Source organism: Nannospalax galili, unplaced genomic scaffold (genome assembly GCF_000622305.1).
Source record: "Nannospalax galili isolate Female #2095 unplaced genomic scaffold, S.galili_v1.0 scaffold589, whole genome shotgun sequence".
NCBI classification, from domain to species: Eukaryota; Metazoa; Chordata; class Mammalia; order Rodentia; family Spalacidae; genus Nannospalax; species Nannospalax galili.
Genome location: NW_008360324.1, coordinates 2,663,378 through 2,684,920, shown reverse-complemented (window position 1 = coordinate 2,684,920; position 21,543 = coordinate 2,663,378). Strand labels below are relative to the sequence as shown.

Sequence of the window (21,543 nt, the reverse complement as noted above, 5' to 3'; positions counted from 1 at the left end):
AGGGAAGGGAAGGGAAGGGAAGGGAAGGGAAGGGAAGGGAAGGGAAGGAGGAAGGAAGGTTTGGGGTATTGTGAAGTCAGATATTCTGTTCTCGTGCATAATAGCAGCTTGGCCCAGGAAATCAGGGCTGGTTTTCAACAAACTTCATCTATGGCCATGGGAGCCTTTTACACACCCCCTGAGTCATCAGAGAAGAGCTGGGGTAAGGGAGGTGAATGTTCCTTTGGGAGCCAAATGCAGGTTCCAACTTGAGCCATTTGCCTCAGCTTCCTGACCCTGATTGTTCAGCCCAGCCAGTGTGTCTACCTTTTTCACTCTGGGCCTTCACCACATACCCCCATACCCCACCCTGGCCTTCCAGGGTACCATCCAGCAGTCCAGGCACACTTCCCATGGCTTTGTGGTTGTAGGGGTGATGAGGGTGCTGGAGCCCCTTTCCCCACGTCAGTGGAGAACTAGTCTTCCTCCGTTGTTGGTCTGAGACCATGAGTCTCCTTGCACAGACACAGAACTTGAAGCTCAGGAAAGTACACCCCTCTCTACCTTGGCCCTTTTCAGCAAGGGTGTGGGGAAAGTTCTTATCTGGGTTCTGAACTCTGAAAAGAGTTTCTGCTCCATCCTGCTTGTGCAGTATTTAAACAAAAGTCCAGCGTAGTGATTAAGAACGTGAGCATGTGTCAGAATCACCCGATGCAGGTGCTCAAACACAGGTTCCTGGGTCCCTGTTCCCCCCCATCCCCTTCCAAGTTTCCACCAGCTTAGAACGAACAGTCAATATGCAGTGTCTGATACTGGTTTTATTTGTTCTGAGAGGGTCTCCCTGTTGCTGCGGCTGGACTGGAACTCACTATGTCTACCAGACTGACCTAGATCTCACAGAGATCCACCTGCCACCACCTGAGTCTTGTTGTTGTTGTTGCTATATTTTTTTATTTTATGTGTTTTGTCTGCATGTATGTAACTGAACCACATGTGTACAGTGCCCATGGAGGCCTGAAGAGGGTGTCTGTTCCTCTGGAACTGGAGTTACAGCTGGTTTTTAGCCGCCATATGATATGGTGGGAACTGAACCATCTATTCTCCCCAGCCCCTGGGACTACCCTTTGAAAACTGCTGGCTAGTGAAAGGTTTTCCTGAGTTGCTACAGATGTGAGTGCTGCAGATTTGGTAGAAGTTTAGAGAGCAGGCTGGGTGTGGTTGCTCACGCCCTTAATCCCAGCATTTGGGAGGCAGGGGCAGGCAGATCTTTGTGAGTTCAAGGCTAGCCTGGTTTACATAGTGAGTTCCAGGCCAGCTTGGGCTACAGGGAGAAAAGGAAAAAAAAAGAAAAAAGAAAAGTTTAGAGAGCAGAAGTCTGAAGAGAAGAGACATCCCTGGGCTGGGCCTAACTACCAGTTCCCTGGGTAATTGTACCCACAAGGCGACTTGTGATCTCTAGGGCTAATAAAACCTAAACTTCATCCAGCATCCTTTTGACCAATGCCTTTAAACCTTGCCAAGAGCTAAGAGTTTGCTCCTGATCTTCAAGGAAAGGTAGCCATAGGGTTTCTTCTGTTGGGAGTGGACCTGGATTTTGTTTTTAACTAAGGGGTGGGCCTGAGTGAGGGAGGAACCCCACCTCTAGCACTGCCCACACGCCCTCGCCCCTCCCATAGCCAACAGCTCCAGCATGCATTCCAAGCTGGGGGACCCAGGTGAGGGGTTGGGAGAGCACAGGGAGAAGATTAGAGGAGGCTGGGACGTGGGATCCTGTTTGTCCTTGTTGGTACTGCCCAGCCCTGCCTCATAACTGGTGGCTCGGCCCATCCCAGACTTGGCATTTGCTGATGAGCAGAGGTTGCTGTGGGGATGGGTGAGGCCTGGAACCTGCAGGTGCTAATGGCCTGGCTTGTGTTTAAATGTGGAAGCCTGTAGACACAGAGGACCTTATCACCACAGTAGTGACTGATATTTTAGGGCCCGGAAGGGCTGGTGATGAAACCTGCATCCTGGGTATTTTGTCTGTTACTGATTTCCTAGACAATGCAGGCAGCTCTGCCCAGAGGTGCCCAAGTCACTATGTTCAAAACAAAAATGTGAACCAGAGCAGTGAGCATCTATTGAGGGGGAACAAAAGGTTTCCTGTCCTGCACAAGCCAGGAAGAACCCCTATTCTCCCTGCCTCTTGTAATTCCTGGAGGAGAGTTCATTCTGGGACCCCAGGAGAAGCTGAAGAAAGCCTGAGGCCTAAGCAGACCTTCCAGGCTCCCCACACACACACACCTCACTTTGGCCATTCCCATTTAATCCCAGGAGGCTCTGGCAGGCAGTTTGTGGGTGTGAAGTAGGTAAATTTATCCATCTGCCTCTACCACCCAGGGCACACAGAGTCTCACCGAAAACAGAAACTCAGTGTCCTACATTATCCTGCTTCTTACCAGCCACCTTCTCAGATCATAGGAGGCCACAGGACATCTGTGGACTGCCTGTGATTCGCCCCACTGTCATCTTATGTCGTCCTCAAGGTTTATAACTTACTGTTGTTTCCAATTTTCCCCTGCAGTCTGGCCAGCAGTAGCTCCTGACACTTTTGCAGAGTGTTTTGTATACAGTTACTTCATTAAACTTCACCTTTAACCTAGGCTGAAAATGAACAGTTTCATACTCGTGTGTGTGTGTGTGTGTGTGTGTGTGTGTAAAAGATGTGAACCACCCAGGGATGCCGAGCTGATTTGACTGCAATGGCTGCTCGTAATTTGGCACTGTCACCAGGAACTCTAGCACCAAGTACTTTTCTCAGCTTTTCTGAAACTTGAGTTCACATTTTTTGTTCCTTTTTTTATATATATGTACATAATACATATTAACATGTTATATATTACATATATACATGTAAATTTATGTGCACATATATAAATTCTTTTGTCCATTTTTGTAAAATTGGCTCTTAGAATCTCAGAGTTTAGGAGGCAGAGTCAGGTAGATCTCTGAGATGGAGGCCAGCCTGGTCTCAATAGCAAGTTCCAGGCCAACTGGGGCTACAAGGATACCCTGTCTCAAAAAGACCAAAAAATAAAGGCTCTTAGTCAGGCCAAGTGGCCCATGCCTTGGGCTCATCCCAGTATGAGGGAGGCAGAGGCAGGAGGATCTCTTTGAGATTGAGGACAGCCTTGTCTGCATAAGGAATTCCAGACCAGATGGAGCTACATGGAGGCCATGCCTCAAATAAATAAACAAATAAATAAATAACAATAATTAAATTACATTTATTGGCCCAACATATTGGCATGCACCTTTTAACCCCAGCACTTGGGAAGCAGAGGCAGGCAGATCTCTGTGAGATCAAGGTCAGCCTGGTCTACATTGCAAGTTCCAGGTCAGTTGGAGCTACAGGAAGACTGTGTCTCAAAAAAAAAAAAACAGGTATGGAATGGAGGTATGTGCCTGTAATCCCAGCACCACAAGTTTGAGGCCAACATGGCTTATTTTGTGTTTTTTTTTTTTTTTTTTTTTTTTTTTTTTTTTTTTCTAACTTGGTTGGTTTTGTTTTGTTTGCTTTGAGACAAGGTCTGCCTGTAGCCTCAGCTTACCTGGAACTCACGGACATCCACTTCCCTCTGACTCCCAAGTGCTGGAACTAAAGACTTGCACCACCACGACCTAAGAGCGTATTTTACAACAAGGAACAAAAGACAAAAGTGAGGACTCTTTAACTTTCAGAAAAACTAAGAAAACTATGTGCTGCTAGAGCTCCTGGTGACAGTGTCCAAGTATGAAGAGACCTGTGCAGTCAGATCAGCTGGGCATCCCCAGGTGGAGCCAAGGCAAATGTGTTTAGACTCCCCAGGTGATTCGGATACCCACCTCATGTTCAGGCAGGACCTGGGTAGCATGACCTACAGGTTACAGGTGGTGGCTGTAGGGCTTCCTGCTTCATATGATGTAATATGCCACCCGTCCCTTCCTGAAATAGCCATTGTTGTGCAGAAGAGAACATTCCCCTCTTTCCAGACCCCTTCCATTCCCTTACCCACCTTGGCCTCTCCCAGTGTGGCAGATGTTGCCACCTCAGGTCTATGCAGAGTGGGCTGGAGATGTAGAACGCTTGCCTAGCTTGCATGAAACCCTGAGTTCAATCCTTCAGTACATAAACCAGGCATGGTGGCATATTCCTGTAATCCTAGCACCTCGGGGTGGAAGCAGGAGGATCCAAAGTTCAAGGTCATCCTTGGCTACATATGGAATTCCAGGCCAGCCTGGGCTACTAGCGTGAAATCCTGTCTCCGAGCAGTGCCTTGCCCCCCTAAAAGTATGCAGAATACAAAGAAAACCCAGTAGGAAGTTTCTGTATTTTTCTAAGTCAGCTGACTAAGGGAAAGTATGATTATTTTGTCCTTTTTAAAAAAAAAAAAAAAAAAGTATGGGACTGAAGAAAAGGCTCAGCAGTTAAAGACTACGGGCTGTTCTTGCAGAGGACCCAGGCTCAATTCCCAGCACCCATGTGGCTGCTAACCACCATCAGTAACTCTAGTTCCAGGGGATCTGGTGCCCTCTTCTGACCTTAGGGCATTACATGACCCGGGTACACTTACATGCAAGCCATACACTCATGTACATACAATAAAAATAATAAATAAAAAATATTTTTTAAATGTGCAGCCAGTCAGGCCACAGTACAGAAAAGATGGCCTGGCCTAGAGTACTCAGTGTGTTTGGTGTTGATGTGGGATCTGTCTCACAGGCTCACATGCCCCTGAGGGATGGAGTGCTGTGCCCCCTCCCACCTCCTGAATTCAGCTGGTTGCTCATTTCTGTCTTGTCACCTTCTTGTCCATATGGCCACAGACTTCAAAAGTTTCTGTCAATAACCACACATGTATGTGCATACCTCCTCAGGTTCTGACTGGATCCAGTGTTGCAAACTTGGCACCAGGAATTCAGAGCACCCAGGCACCCCTAACTAAGCTCCATTACACTTTGGCTTTTTTTTTTTTTTTTTTTTTCTTTTAATCATCCTTTGGAAATTGAAACTATTTCCACTGACTCCCTGTAGGGAGATTTGCAGTGTGACTCACTAAAATCCTGATCTTTGCTGGATGCCTCAAGTGTGCTTTCTGTGGTAAGTGAATATGAAAAAACAAAGTGAGGTGTTACTAAGCCACATTACAGTTGTACCTGAATAAAGTATTGGCCTGACTCTTATCATTAAGGCCAAGAGCCGACCTGAACTCTGAGAACCACTCATTCTTGCTGAAGCCTCAAGGAACTATGCTCACCATCCAGGCCTCACCCATACTTTGAAATAGTCTTTCCAGCAACAGTTTGGAAGTAGAAGCTAGGATCCACCTTTATCCTATCAGAGAACCTTGGCCTTTTATCCCTAGATCTAAAATATCTCATACACACAATACCAAGCAGACTTCTCAATTCTTCTCAGTATTTTCATTGAGAATGCCTCTGTGCTCTGATATGGTAAATAAGCACACCCACATTGATTCATTATCTTGGGTGGAAAGCAGGGTGGGATCCTGAGGGACTAAGGTCAGGTGCCCAGGACACAAGGCTCAGTGGGCTGGTTTACATTATAAACAGTAGCTTTTTGGTGTAAGTTAAGTAAAAGCCATTAGTCCAGATTCTGTCCATATTGTAAGAAAGGATCTGGGATGTGGCTCAATGATGAAGATTACCCAGCGTGCCCAAGGCCCTGGGTTTCAGCCCTAGTACCAGAAAAGAAATAGGGAAAGGAGAAGGCGAGGAGAAAATGACCAGAAAAATGTTTGTGGTAAGCCTCAGTTTGAGACAGCTCTTTGGTTTTGTGACTCTGAAATAGACTTAAGCCTACATGACCAGGTTACCTGTATATTCACCCTAAATTGGGGTGTTCAGCTCGACTTGTGGAAGGGTGAAGTTACAGATAGAAAAGACAGCAGAACATATGCTTCTCAGAAAACTGTTTTTCAAAACACTTTATAAGAGCTGGGTGTGGTGGTACATGCCTGAAATTCCAGCCCTTGGAATGAAGAGCCATGGCAACTCCATTTTAAAACTAACCGCCATTTTGTTAAATGCCCCGGTTGACTCCTTCCAGTAGGAGCGGGTAATTCCCAGAATAGCCAGAGGCCAAAACCACAAACAGTCGGTACAAAGGGCACAAGCCAATAGAACAGCTTGACAAACAACCTCTGAAAATTCCCTACTCAAGTAACCAATCACCCACAGCCCCATACCTTCACCCCACCATGATGTAACTCTGTGGTTTGTCCCTTTAAAAGGTCAGCTCAAACGATGGGCTGGGCCTCCTCATAGAGCTGCTGCGCCAGCATCTGTGACAGAGCCCCTACCGTGGTTTGTATTTCCCCAATAAACCTTGCTTTTGCAGTTTTGGTGAGTTGATTCTTTGGGGTCTTCTCGGGGTCTCGTGGACTAGGCAGAACATTTGGGGGCTTGTCTGGGATCCCCAGAAATGAACCCCCCCAAGACCCAACCCCAAAAGGTTCACGTCTGACCAGCCGGGTAAGTTACTTTCTGCTTTGTTCTTTTCATACTTCTGTCTTGCTGCTCGCCAGAAAAACTAGTGGACGCACTAGAGAGGCAACCTGGGGAATCGGGAGACGTCCCGTTCCTCATCAGGGTGGACATCCCACACGGGACAGTACACTGGGACTTTGGTCCGTCTGATAACTTGGGGAACTGCACGACCCTATTAAGGAACGAGCACCCCATCTGTTCGACCTTTGGTCCGATTGAGCGAAAGGCTCATGAGACCAGGTCATCCGAACTCTGCGGAAGATTTTGTTGAGCTCTCTGTCCGTTCGTGTCCTTCTTGAGTCGTATCGTTTGATACTTTCTGTTGACGGGACCGACTAGACTGACTGACACCATGGGAACAATCCCTCCTCACCTCTAGACCTCACACTGGTACACTGTGAGGGGGGATGTTAAGATGACTGCACACAATCAAAGCATAGAGGTTAAAAAGAAGAGATGGAGAACTTTCTGTTCGGTCGAATGGCCCTCCTTCAATGTTGGATGGCCCCCCAAGGAGACCTTTAACATGCCTTTAATTTCCAGAGTGGAGGAGCACATCTTCCGCCCTCAGATGGGGCATCCAGACCAGATCCTGTACATTGTGACATGGCGAGGGCTCATCAAACGACCGGATGGCCCATTCCCCTGGATAAAAGCTTTTCTTCCCCCATCTAACCACCCTACCTCTACTTTATCTTCTCAGGTTCTCTCCCTCCACCCCAAGGAGAAAAAGCCCATCCTCCAGGGTGGGTCAGAGGAGGCTGATATCTTCCCACCACCCTGTTCCCCCCCACAGCCCCCCAGGCAGGGGACCAAGTGGCACTAGCCCAACACCCGGAACCCCTAGACCCATTACCCCAGGGACCTGCGCAAGCCACTCGGAGCCGTAGGGGAGCTACTCCACAACCTGAGTCGGTTGCCCTCCCCCTGCAGCCGGCAGGACCCCCTGACGGGGAGGGCAACCAATCCTTCCACTATTGGACCTTCGCCACTAGTGACCTTTATAATTGGTGTTCACAGAACGCCCCATTCTCTGAGAACCCTAGGGACCTGATTAGCTTGCTAGAAACTGTCCTGTTCACCCACCAGCCCACCTGGGATGAAAGCCCTTCTGAATGTCCTGTTCACCACTGAGGAATGGAACCGGATCCTGGAGGCAGGCCAGAAATTAGTTCCAGGCCCCACGGGAGACCCTACCACTGACCCCGGCATTATAAATGCCCATTTCCCTTCCAGCCACCCCATCTGGGACTACAATATGGCAGAAGGTTGTCGGGGATCCTGCCCCGACACAGGAGCCAGGGAAAGGGAGATGAGTTGTCCTCCCATTACCCGCAGCCTCCCCGGGAGACAATCAGATGCGACAGGGAGCCAGTCAAGCAGGAACTTGTTTATGGCAGGCATTACAGGGCTTATGAAGGCAAAAAACACAAAGGAAAATCCCTTCCCCAACCAAGTGTCCAATCATATTAAAGGTAAACTTGAGCATGCAGTCTCCTCTCCATAGCACAGCATAGTGTTCACGAGGTGATCACCCGCTGCCAAGATGTACGGAAATGAAAGGAGCCAATAAGCGATTCTTCAAAACAAGTCTGGCCATGTTCCGGCCATTTCCTCTAGGTGCCAAACAAGTCTGATCACGCCCCGGCCGTTTCCTCTAGGCGCCATCCTGCTTCACCCCTGGCCTCAGGCCCCCATATCTCTCCCCCTACTTTGTTTTAAAAGTGAGGTTCCTTAAGGATAGCCCCGGGGACTGGGTGCACCGTCCCCATCCCCCTCTGCTGCTATGGCTTCCCTGTCTTAGGTTGCCTCTCCTCAGGTGCTGAAGTTGCCCGTCCTTGGGTAACTATGATTGCCCTCATGGCCCCTGTCTTGGGTTCATCAGTCTGGGAGGGTCTTACCCATCATTGGGACCAGCCATGGCCTTTTGCAGTTAATATATGGGGGTCTATCCCATAAGGGGGCAAAGCAACCTGGGTCCTCAAGCTAACTCAAGAATCCATGCCTGGACCTGTCTTGGCGAGGGGCCTGAGGGTGACTGGGTGGCCAGGGTGAGTTGGACCAGGACTTTCTTCGTCCGTTTCTGTCTTTTGATAATCGAGCAGAGACACCTGAGGAGAAGAAAAGCTAGCACAAGCATTAGAAACATGCTCCCATAGGCGAGTAACCAAGTTGGGTCCAAGGACCCCTTGATATGCTCCCATACCTTACTAAAAAAGGAGGAGTCCATCGATAGGACCGGGGCTCGGGTATAATCTCAAGCAATAATCTAATTGGTCAGTAATATGGAAGGGGTGAGACAAAGTGACCTAAAGCGAGGGCCACAAGCTAGCAGAGCCATGTCTTTGGTAATTTCCAGCTCTTCACTTAAGAGAAGGGCAAGAGCATAGGCGGGAAAGGGACCAAGGCCCAGAGGTCCTTGGCTTTTATCTGACAGATGGCTAGCAGGAGAAGGAATACCATTATTGACAGATTTTTGGACAGCCATCTATTGATCAGATCTTGAATAATGATGTAAACAAGGGGCTGGGGAGGACTGCCTTGGCTAGATCCATCCAGTCTTTGGCTGTACAGGGTTGATATACTAAGCCCTGGAGAAGGGTGTCGACTCAGGGGGACCCAGAACCGTCCTCGGCCACCGCCTTCTTTAATTCTTTAAGATCTCTAGCCTCCCGAGGGTACTAGGCAGCCGGGCACTGGGGTCCGGGGTTGATGTTTATAGGGAAAGCCTGGACCAGTCCCATGGGAGCGGACAGCTCTGATGGACTAGATCAGGGCCCCCCCAAGGGTCCTTTCCCTCATGCTCATCCCGACCACCCAGGGTCCCCCCTTTATTTTCCCCGTTCTCGTCAGCCCCCTTTCCAGATCTCTTCATAGTATGCGCTTCACTTTCAATAGTTGGGCTCTCTCCTCCTCAAACGTGACCCATTGATCTTCCCCTGCAGCCTTATCCATCTGGCAAAGGCCGGTATGCCCAGGGGTCGGATCGGGTTGAAAACATGACTTAAGGGCTGAGATCGTGGGGTAAAACCCCAAGGGTGGTTCCTCCCCTCTATTTATCTCTGCCTTGCAAGCCAGTTGTTCAAGCCGGTCCCAGGTAGCCCACTGGAATAAATTGCCGGTGGGCAGCCAGGGAGTGTCTGAGACGTAGGGCGGCCTCCCAGACCCTCTTTGACGAGGAATCAGACTGTTCTAACCCCCTGGATTTCAGCATATGTCTCAGCATCGTGAGCGCCAGGTCCTCACTTTTACTCATTGCATTACCCATCTCTTGGGGTCTCACTTCCCTCGGTACTCACCCAATTAGCCCCGGCAATCAGCTCCCATAGCGGGTCTGAGTGGTCTTCAAGCCCCACGTCGGGCACCAGATGTCGAGGATCCTGCCCCAACACAGGAGCCAGGGAAAGGGAGATGAGCTACGCAACAGGGAGCCAGTCAAGCAGAAACTCATTTATTGCAAGGCGTTACAGGGCTTATGAAGGCAAAAACCACCAAAGAAAACCCCCTCCCCAACCAAGTGTCCAATCATATTAAAGATGAACTTGAGTATGCAGTCTCCTCTCCATAGCACAGCATAGCATTTCCAAGGTGATCACATGCTGCCAAGATGCACAGAAATGACAGGAGCCAATTAGCGATTCTTCAAAACAAGTCTGGCCATGTTCCGGCCATTTCCTCTAGGCGCCAAACAAATCTCATCACGCCCCGGCCGTTTCCTCTAGATGCCATCCTGCCTCACCCCTGGCCTCAGGCCCCCTCAGAAGGTAAGAAGAGACTCCTGGTCTATCGCCAGACTCTGCTGGCAGGTCTCAAAATGGCAGCCTGAAAGCCAGCCAACATATCCAAAGTCTACGATGTTAGGCAGGGTTCCGATGAAAGCCCGGCGGCCTACCTAGAGAGGCTCCAGGATGCCTTCCGGCAATTCACGCCATATGACCCAGAGACGGAGGAGTCAGCCCAAACTGTAATATTCGCTTTTGTTAACCAAGCGGCTCCAGACATTAAGAAAAAATTATAATCCTTAGATAGACTAGGGGAAAAGAACCTGAGGGACTTAGTGGCAGGGGCGGAAAAGGTTTACAATAGGAGAGAGACAGCGGAGGAAAGAGGAAAAGAGAGAGAAGAGACAAGAAGCGAGCCTAACTAGAGTATTAAAAGAGCAACAGGCACGCCACAGGAAGGAGCTCAGGGAGATCCTCTTAGGAACAAGCACCTCGGAGGATGGAGGCCAAGCCAAAGATGCCACCCAAAATAGGAAAGAACCAATGCTCTTATTGCAAGGAAGAAGGACACTGGGTAATAGTCTGTCCTAAAAAGAACAAACGGTCCGCCAGGATACTACCCACTCAGATGGAAAACAAGGTTAGTGATTAGGAGAGATGGGGCTCAGGCTCCCTCCCTGAACCCAGGGTAACATTGAAAGTTGAGGGGAAACCCGTTGAGTTCATGGTGGACACTGGTGCCCAAAATTCAGTCCTGCTAACATCTGAGGAACCGATGTCCTCTAAGACCACTTGGGTCCAGGGAGTAACAGGGACAAAGCCCTACTCATGGACTACCCGAAGAACAATGGATCTTGAAAAGGGCCGGGTATCCCATTCTTTCCTGGTTATTCCAGAGTGCCCCTACCCACTTTTGGGTAGAGATTTACTCTCAAAAATGAGAGCACAGATTCACTTCATGGGTGACGGGGCTACCCTCCTTCGGGAAGGGACCCCAGTAAGAGTTCTAGTCACCAACGACCTGACTGAAGAATTATAGACTCCACCAAGCAATGGTCCAGCCTAATCCTAACATATCTGACTGGCTCCAGAGCTTTCCAAGAGCATGGGCCGAAACGGGGGGCATGGGCCTGGCGAAGCATAGGCCCCTGATATATGTGGAGATTAAGGCGGGGGCCGATCCTGTCAAGGTGCAACAGTACCCCATGCCCCTGGAGGCAAAGCATGGAATTACTCCACATATCAGGAGGCTATTGGAGCTAGGAATCCTAAAGCCCATTCAATCAGCCTGGAATACCCCGCTCCTACTGGTGAGGAAACCCCAGTTGGGGGATTACAGACTGGTGCAGGACTCGAGAGAGGTAAACAAAAGGGTCACTGACATACACCCTACAGTACCCAACCCATATACCCTGTTGAGCACATTGTTGCCGGATTGGCTATGGTACTCAGTTCTAGACTTAAAGGATGCCTTTTTCAGTCTACCTCTGGCGCCTGAGTCAACCGTACTTCGCCTTTGAATGGCATGACCCGGACATCGGGATCAACGGTCAACTGACTTGGACACAGTTGCCCCAAGGATTTAAAAATTCTCCCACCATCTTCGATGAGGCCCTATATAAGGATCTGAGTGAGTTCCAAGCCCTACATCCTGATGTGAGTTTGCTACAATATGTAGATGACTTATTGATAACAACGGCAGACAAGAGGACCTGCCTCAAGGGAACTGAAGATCTGCTACAAACCCTTGGAAGTCTGGGATACTGTGCCTCAGCAAAGAAAGCCCAACTGTGTCAACAAGAGGTAACATACTTAGGGTACATCCTCAAAAAGGGACGACACTGGCTGACAGAAGCCCAGAAAGAGACTGTGTTAAGGATACCAGTCCCAATTCCCCGAGGCAGGTGAGGGAATTCCTGGGTACTGCTGGGTTCTGTCAACTCTGGATTCTGGGATTCGCCAAGATTGCCAGACCCTTATATGAAATAACCAGGGAAGGGCAAAGCTTCCAATGGACAGAGAAAGAACAGGCTGCCTTTGAGGTCCTAAAACGAAAGCTCCTAGAGGCTCCCGCCGTAGGGCTACCAGATGTAAATAAGCCCTTCTGCCTCTACATAGATGAACATGCAGGCATTGCAAAGGGGGTCCTGACACAGAAAATAGGGCCCTGGAGGAGGCCAATTGCTTACTTGTCAAAAAAATTAGACCCTGTGGTGGCCGGATGACCCCCCACCTACGAATTATAGCAGTGGCAGCATTACTGGTCAAGGACGCCAACAAATTGACTCTGGGACAGAATTTGTCTGTCACTACTCCCCATGCCCTCGAGGGAGTGCTCAAACAACCCCCCGATCGATGGTTGAGCAACGCTCGGTTGACCCATTACCAGGCACTACTCCTGAACCCACCCAGAGTCACCTTCCAGGTCCCAACTGCCCTAAACCCAGCTACCCTTCTACCAGACCCTGACCTTGGAGCCCCTCTCCATGACTGCATGGAGGTCCTGGCCCAAGTATACTGCATTCGACCGGATCTGAAGGATGCGCTTCTGCTTGATGCCAAGGAGACCTGGTATACGGATGGGAGCAGCTTCATCAAGGATGGTAAAAGGTATGCTGGGAGAGCAGTCACCACCACCACCGAGCTTATATGGGCCAAACCTTTACCAACAGGCACATCGGCCCAGAAAGCTGAACTGATAGTGCTTACCCAGGCATTTAAACTGGGAAAAGAAAAGAGACTCAATATCTATACAGACAGCAGATATACCTTTGCCACAGCCCACATCCACGGGGCCATTTACCAAGAAAGAGGTCTCCTCACTGCTGAAGGAAAGACTATAAAAAACAAACAGGAAACCCTAGATCTCCTATGGGCCCTCTGGGGACCAACAAAGTTAGCTATCATCCACTGTCAGGGCCACCAAAAAGGGACCAGCCCCACACATCTAGGTAATCTAGCTGACCGGATGGCCAAGGAAGTAGCCCTAGCCACCAGGGTGCTTCCTGTCCTGGTCGATCCTGGGGCAAGGGAACTACCAAAAACTCCCCACTATACTACTGAGGACCTTGTCTGGATACATGCCCTACCCATGACGCAATGCCTGGAGAACTGGTGGAGAACAGCAGACGGACTAGTTATCCTACCCCAAGAGCTGGAAATGAGATTGCTCAAAAAGATACATCGTGCCTCACACATGGGAACGCAGTGGATGCAGGACTTACTTAGAAGAGCTAGAGTCAAAATCCAAAATGGAAACCAGGCCATTGAAGAAATTGCTAGACATTGCCATGCCTGTCAGCTGACCAACCCGGCCCCATCCCATGCCAGCCCAGGCACCAGAAATAGGGGAACCCGACCGGGTACGTATTGGGAAACGGATTTCACTGAAACAAAGCCAGGAAAACTTGGGTATAAATATCTGCTAGTGTTTATAGATACCTTTTCTGGATGGGCTGAGGCTTACCCCACCAAACACGAAATGGCTCAGACAGTGGCAAAGAAACTGATCGAGAAGATCCTGCCCAGGTATGGCTTCCCAACTATGATTAGGTCCAATAATGGGCCAGCATTCGTCTCTCAGGTAAGCCAGAGGCTAGCCACCGCACTGAGGGCTGATTGGAAGTTACATTGTGCTTATAGATCCCAGAGCTCAGGACAGGTTGAGAGAATGAACAGAACCCTAAAGGAGACCTTGACTAAATTAGCCTTAGAGACTGGCACAGACTGGGTGACCCTCCTCCCCTTTGCCCTCTTCAGGGTCCGGAACACCCCATACCAAATGGGCTTAACCCCCTTTGAGATCATGTACGGATACCCAACCTCCAGACCAACTTAGTGTTGGCCCTGAAAGACCAAGACTTGCGAAACTCACTCCACCAACTACAGCTGGTCCACCAACGAGTCTGGCCACAACTAAAGGCCATTTATGAGACTGTTGCTCTCCCACAACCCCACAGGTTCCTACCAGGTGACGGGTCCTCATCTGCAGACATCAGCAAAAATCCTTGGAACCAAGATGGAAGGGCCCCTTCATGACCCTCATGATGACACCCACCACCCTCAAAGTGGATGGCGTCACGGCCTGGGTACACTATTCTCATGCAAAGCCAGCCAACCCGTTCACGACCACAGAAGTCTACAAGGGAGATGACTGGAAAGTATCCCAGCACCCCACGAACCCACTCAAACTCTGCTTCCACAAGCATGGACATTGATGACTTGCCTGCTATTGACTCTGACCCATTCGCCTACCACTGATGCCTCCCTTGTTGCAGGTAGCCCTAACCCACACATGCCCTGGCAGCTGACATGGACAGTGATCAATCCAGAGTCTGGTAATGTTATCCGCCTGGCCACTAAGATTGCCCCTGAGGGTGTCTGGTATCCTTCCTTGACCTTTGACCTCTGTCAGCTGGCCCGGGACTCTTGGGGCCCCCACCAAACTGATAAAACCCCAGGGGATTCGTATCCTGACTGCAGGTTCAGGGAATGGTGTATCTGCCCCGGAGGGAAAAGAACCAACCGCTGCAGAGGGCCCCCTGATTACTTCTGTGCTAGCTGCGGATGTGAAACAAGTGCCTCAACTAGGAAAACAGGAAGGGAAAACCAGGACTTAGTAACTTTCAGCCAGACCCTACCCAACTGGTCTAACATAACTATGGCATTTACCAACCAGGGAAAAAAGCTCACTACAGAATGGAAGATGGGAAGGACATGGGGATTAAGATTATGCCCTCCCGCCTCCCATGATATAGGAATTATATTCTCTGTAAGACTTTTAAGTGCTCCCATTGTTACTCAGTCCTTAGGGCTGAACAAGGTCCTAACCAAACCTCCCACCAAAACCCAGACCACACCAGAATAGGAATATATACCAACTCAAAACTCTCCCAGCCTCCCTCTGACGAGCACTTATGCCCTGCCCCCTTAAGACCACTTCCCACGACAACCCCCAGCCTAAGCAACGCCTTAGAACAAATCCTACAACAATCTTACCTGTTCCTAAATGCTACCTGACCGGATACGACTCAGGCTTGTTGGCTCTGCTATGACGTAGCCCCCCCTTACTATGAGGGAATACCTGTCCCGGGAGCCTTCTCATCTGAACCAACTGACCACTATAGATGGGCATCCAGAGCGTCACTAACCTTACAGCAGGTATCTGGAACCAATGGGACATGCATAGGAAATGCTTCGACCGCCTGAAAGTCCGGGCTACGCTCAGATCCTATCGCTAACACTGCCAACTTGACAGGCTAATCCCTCACAAAGACACTTGGTGGGCCTGTAACACTGGACTAACACCCTGTGTTAACTTAGAAGTCCTACGAAAGAACCAAGGCTTCTGTGTACAGGTCCGCTTACTCCCTCAGTTATTCTACCATTCCCACAAGGATTTCTTAGACAAATTTGATAGCTCATCCCCACTCAGATTAAAAAGGGAGCCTCTCTCCCTCATGCTTAGCATTCTCATAGGAGCGGGTATAGCAGCTGGGATAGGGACGGGAACTACTGCACTTGTCACCCAACATAAATATTACTCTATGCTGAGAGCAGATATTGACCTGGATCTCAAGCAAATAGAGGACTCCATAACTGATCTAGAAGATTCTCTCAGTTCCCTGGCGGAGGTAGCCCTACAAAATAGGAGGGGACTAGATCTCTTGTTCTTGCAACAAGGGGGGGGGGGGCTCTGCGTAGCATTAAAGGAAGAATGTTGCTTCTTCCAGGACCACTCAGGAAAAATAAAAGACAATATGGCCTCCCTGAGGGAAGGATTAGAAAGACAGAGACGAGATCGGGAGGCCAAACAGGGATAGTTTGAATCCTGGTTCCATCAATCTCCCTGGTTGACCACCCTTATCTCCACCCTCCTGGGACCCCTCATTATATTGTTACTAATACTCACCTTTGGGCCATGTATCCTCAACAAGCTGGTACAGTTTATGAAAGATTGATTAGGAACCATCCAGCTTATGGTCCAGAGACAAAAGACTTACGCACCCCTCAGAACAGAACCCCCTACAAGCTATGAGTTAATTCAACGAGACCCATGATTGGGCCTCCGGGACACAAGTCAAGGGGGGAATGAAGAGCCATGGCAACTCCATTTTAAAACTAACCTCCATTTTGTTAAACGCCCCGGTTGACTCCTTCCAGTAAGAGCAGGTAATGCCCAGAGGCCAAAACCACAAAGGGCACAGGATGTCCCCACCCGGGAACAAGCCAATAGAACAGCTTGACAGACAACCTCTAGAAATTCCCTACTCAAGTAACCAATCACCCACAGCCCTGTACCTTCACCCCACCATGATGTAACTCTGCAGTTTGTCCCTTTAAAAGGTCAGCTCAAACGATGGGCTGGACCTCCTCATAGAGCTGCTGCTCTAGCATCTGTGACGGGGCCCCTACCGCGCTTTGTATTTCCCCAATAAACCTTGCTTTTGCAGTTTTGGCGAGTTGATTCTTTGGGTTCCTCTCGGGGTCTCATGAACTGGACAGAACAGGAAAACACAAGAGAATGGCAAACTTGAGGCCAGCCCTAGCTGCATATGGAGAGATTCTGTTGGAGGGAAAGAAGGGGAGAGAAGACTTCATAAGGATTGGCACCCAAATCTCATTGTGACATTCATCAACTACAAGAGCAAAAAATCTGTGCCAGCCACCAAATATTCCTTAACCAGTCATTGTGAGTCTGTCTTGGTATTTTTTCTCTGAGCAAGTAACTGTTTTTCTTCTAACTCTGTCTCTGTGTGTGTGTATGTGTGTGTGTGTGTGTGTGTGTGTGTGTGTGTGTGTGTCTGCCTCTCAATCTTCCTCCATTTCGTAGTGCTAGGAATTGAACCCAGGGCCTTGCACATGGTAGGCAAGTACCCACTAAACTATTCTATTTTGCTTTGGTTTTGAGTCAGGGTCTGCTCTGTAGCCTACACTGCCTTCAAGATCCTCCTGATCTCCTGAGTACTAGGATTATAGGTGTATGCCACCACACTTGTGGATTTTTTTGTTGTCATCTTGGTGGGTGGTGGTGGTGGTGGTGGGTGTTATTGACAGGGTAAGCTGGGTGGGAAAGAAGGCTTGTCCAAAGTGAGAGGATCCAGGAGAGAGCCTGAAGGTGGCTTGTAAGGTCCTTCCTTGGAGTCATCTTGTCCAAAGGATGGATGGGGCCGGGGGTTGTCAGGGGTGGTGGTGGTATGAAAAAGACTGAGAAGTCAGCCTGACCTTAAGGAGTGTATGTTCTGGTGATGTGTGGGTGATCGTTGAAAGGCACTGTGGGTGCTGGGAGAAGAGCAGTCCAGGTGGCCAGGGTGACATTTCACCCTGGGACTTACTTGGGTGAGCAGAGGCAGGAGTGCCAGGGACTGAGTTGGGAAACTCAGATTCCATTAAAGGAGCAGAAGAGGCCCGGGTTCAGCCACATCAGCCGCCAGTTGGGACAGCTGAGTCATGGCTTGCCTGCGAGGACTCAGAAGGTTGAAGGGACAGTGCTAATTTTATTGTAGGGTTGAGAGACTGGCCAGTGTGGTGTTGGCAGAGACAGAATCACAGAGGCTCATTAGAGGCACAGAGGAAGCTCATTAGCTGAGAAAGTCCTTAAAAGGGACAGAAGCTCCAAGGGGGGAGAGATGGGCAGCCAGGCAGGTGGCAGTGTGGCTGCTAAATTTTTAGACCTAAGAACATTTGCCAATATAGTATAGCCCTTCGCTGGCTTCTGTTGCTACCTCGTATCCTCTGTGTTTCAGTTACCACAGCATCACTGGTTTGTTTCATTTGGGGTTTCGGAGGGTTTTGTGAAACAAAGTCTGACTGCACAGCCCTGTCTGTTGGGGAATCTCACTGTGTAGCCCAGGGTGGCCTGGAACTCTGTCTTCCTGCCTCAGCCTCCCAAGTACTGGGAGTACAGTATATACCACTATACCTGGCTTCACTGTGTTACTGTTAACCAGTTCCACACTTGTATCATTGGTGTCTCCATTAATGTCCTTTCTATTCTAATGTCTCACCCAAGATAGCGCATTACAGCAGTGCCATCCTAAGTCTCCTCTGGTCTGTCTGCCCTGGCTCTTTATGATCTTGACAGTTTTGAAAGGTACAGGTCACCTAGCACTGGGGAGGCTGAGGTAGAAGGACGGAAAAAGTTCAAGGCCAGCCTGGTTGCAAAATGAGACCCTGTCTCTAAAAAACAAAAACACCTTTAATCCCAGCACTCTGGAGGCAGAGACAGGCCAATGTCTGTAAATTTGAAGCCAGCCTGGTCTACATAGCAAATTCCAGGCCAGCTGGAGCTACATAGTGAGACTCTGTCTCAGCAAAACAAAAAGGAAAAAGTTGGTGCTGGGAGATCACTCGGTGGGTCAAGTGCTTTCCAGACAAGCATGAGGACCTGCCTTCCAGGCCCCAGTATGCATGTAAAGCCAGACAGAATAGCATGTGCATTTGTAAACCCAGCACTCCTTCAGGGAGATGGGCTATAGAGGAAGGAGACTTCCCGAAAGCTCTGGGGTTCTGGCTTGTGTATGCAGTGGCAAGGACAGACACCTGAGATTGTCCTCTGACCTCCACACATTCACACACACATACACACACACACACACACACAGAGTGAAAAATAGAAACTGGTCAAAGTTCTTTGTTCATTATACTCCGTTTACGTTTGTCGTTTGTCTTCTGTTTTTCTCATGGCCCATCTTATAATAATAATGAAAAAAAAATCTGTGAGTGACAAAACAAAGCAATTTCCCGTGAACAATGGCGGGGGGGGACTCCTTGTTACTCCCTGTGCTGTCACATGGATGGAACCATTTGGAGCCAGATGGCAAAGGGGCTTTTCACAGCAAAACCAGACTGTTTCCATTTGGCTTTTTTTGGAAACAGAAAAGGTAAAGAAGCCAACGGAGGCAGGGCTCCAGGCTAGGCGTGATGGCTCTGGTCTCCATCTCCTCCAGCTGGTGATCCCGCAGGTTGCTGTCCTCCTTCTAAGGGCCTTATCTGAGCATCCACATCAAGCCTGCTCCGGTCATGTGCTGATAGGAAAACACAGCAGCAACCTGGGCAGTTAGAGGGCCAACTGCCACATGCCAGTTAATTGGCCTGGAAGGAAGCTTATTAGTTCCTTTTCCTGTGGCTATGATAAAATACATGTGGACAAAAGCAATTTATGGGAGGAAGTGTTTGTTTCCAGCTTAGGGTATAGTCCCTTATAGAAGGGAAGTCCTGTGGCCTACTCATCAATATCTTTGCCTTTCAAATGCCAAAATCCAGGGATGTCTTAAATGGCGTTGTTTTTACATATAACCTGCACAGATCCTCATTCGATGTAAATGCCATGCAAATGGTTATGCTATACTGCTTAGGGAATAATGTCAAGTGAAACATCTGTACGTGTTCAATACAGCATGCCTGTCATAGGCTTTACTGCACGTGAACCTAGTGAATCTGCAGAGTAGCCCCCCCCCATGGAGCCCCTTGATAATTGATTGACCCGAGGTGCCCCTTTTTAAAGGGTAATGATTGAAGTAACAGAGGTGAGTGCCAGGTGTGGGGCGGGGGAAGTCCCCTACCACTGCTACCCAAAAGCAAATTCCTCTGGGAAGTATTCAGAGCTCCTTGAACAGAGCTGCATGACAAACCATGAGCTATTCAAGTTTCATGGCCCCTCCACCCCCAGCTACTGCAGCCTAGCCAACTGAAGTGGACTTTCCAGTAACATTACATAAAACAGTGCAACTAGTGACTTACACAGCATCCCCTCAGGCTAGTTAGCATAGAAATTCAACAGAAATGGCAGCAGGGTGGCACATGCCTATAACCTCAGCACTTGGGAGGCAAGCGTAGGGACATCAACCAAGTATTCACAGCAGGGCCCCACCCTTGAGCCTGCCTGTCCTCTTGTTTCCTGAACCTTCCTCCCCTCTAATAGTAACTTTTAAATACAAAAGCCTGGGGTCTCGTGGCTTTTTCCATGTCTCCACACACAGCCATCTGTGTTTTCTTCTGTACAACATTGTATTGTTGACATTGACAACCCAGCCATGTGACAGTACATTTGGGGTAGAGTATAAACAGGCAGGGCTGACTCCTCCCCTCCACCTTGGTCCAGGTGAGACCAGAGGTTCTTGTTTTCCTGAGTTTCCATTCTCTAGCCCACTATGTAGCTCTGGATGGCCTAGAACTTAATATGTAGGCCAGGCTGGCCTCAAACTCAGAGAGATCTGCCTGCCTCTTGAGTAAGTGCTGGAATTAAAGGCATGCACCACCATGCCCAGGTTATGGCCCCTTTTTACTCTAGACATATTTACATGACTCATGGTAGTTAGGTATATAAGATGTGTACAGCCAGGTATGGTGGAGCACGCCTTTAGTTCCAGCACTCAGGAGACACAGGCAGGCTGATCTCTGAGTTGAATGCCAGCCTAGTCTACATAGCAAGCTCCAGACAACAGCCAGGGCCACATAGTGAGACTATGTCTCAAAAAAAAAAAAAAAAAAGAAAAGAAAAGAAAATTGAGTATAAATCATTTACTAATAAACCATAAAATTATTTCAAAAACAATTCTTTGATAAATATATGTATATATAACTTTACTATTTATCGAAGAGGAAAGCAAATGTTTTCTAGTGAGATGCTTGTGCTTATTTATCTAACACAATCCAATCCAGAAATATACTAATTGGATACGGACATGCCAATAAGAGCAGAAACCTTTGTATAGTAAAACACCACTGTTAATAGCGTACAATAGTCTGGAGTCTGAGCTGCGGATGAGAGTTCAGCTGGCACTGGGGGGGTTGGCAGCTTGGCAGAAGGCATCCACAGCATCTGCTTCCACAGTGCCAGACCAAAGGAATAAAGGGCTAATGTGGATACATGAGGAGCAGCTCTGGTATGTCATGTGATGAGCAGGGTGACCCCCGAGGACATCACAGTTTTCCCACCCCTGTCACTATAAACCATTGCCTAAGTCAAAAATGACAAGTTTATGCCTGGTGCAGTGGTGCACACTTAACTATTCAGGAAGCTGAGGCAGGAGGATAGCTTGAGCCCAGGAGTTCAAGACCAGCCTGGGCCACACAGCAAAATGAATGGCTGAGTCACACCCACCGTGAGCGTCAGTTTCTCCTACCACTTTATGATCATTGCTTTCTTTTCTTCCTTTATCACTTCTGTGACATGTTATATATGTATGCAGTTTCAACAGCACAGTGATACCTAACTAGATGGGTCATACTGTATGAGTTCAGTGACTCCTGCATTTGTTGAGCATTGTGAGATGAGCCATAGTGGCTCATCTTCCCTGCTGTGTAATATTCT

General features: G+C 48.9%; 1 protein-coding gene across 1 annotated transcript in view; it reads left to right on the top strand.

The window, feature by feature from the left end:
• Nucleotides 1–21,543, top strand: part of Cd9 (CD9 molecule) — a 46,015-nt gene that overhangs the window by 11,074 nt on the left and 13,398 nt on the right. The gene's annotated exons all lie outside the window — the stretch shown is intronic.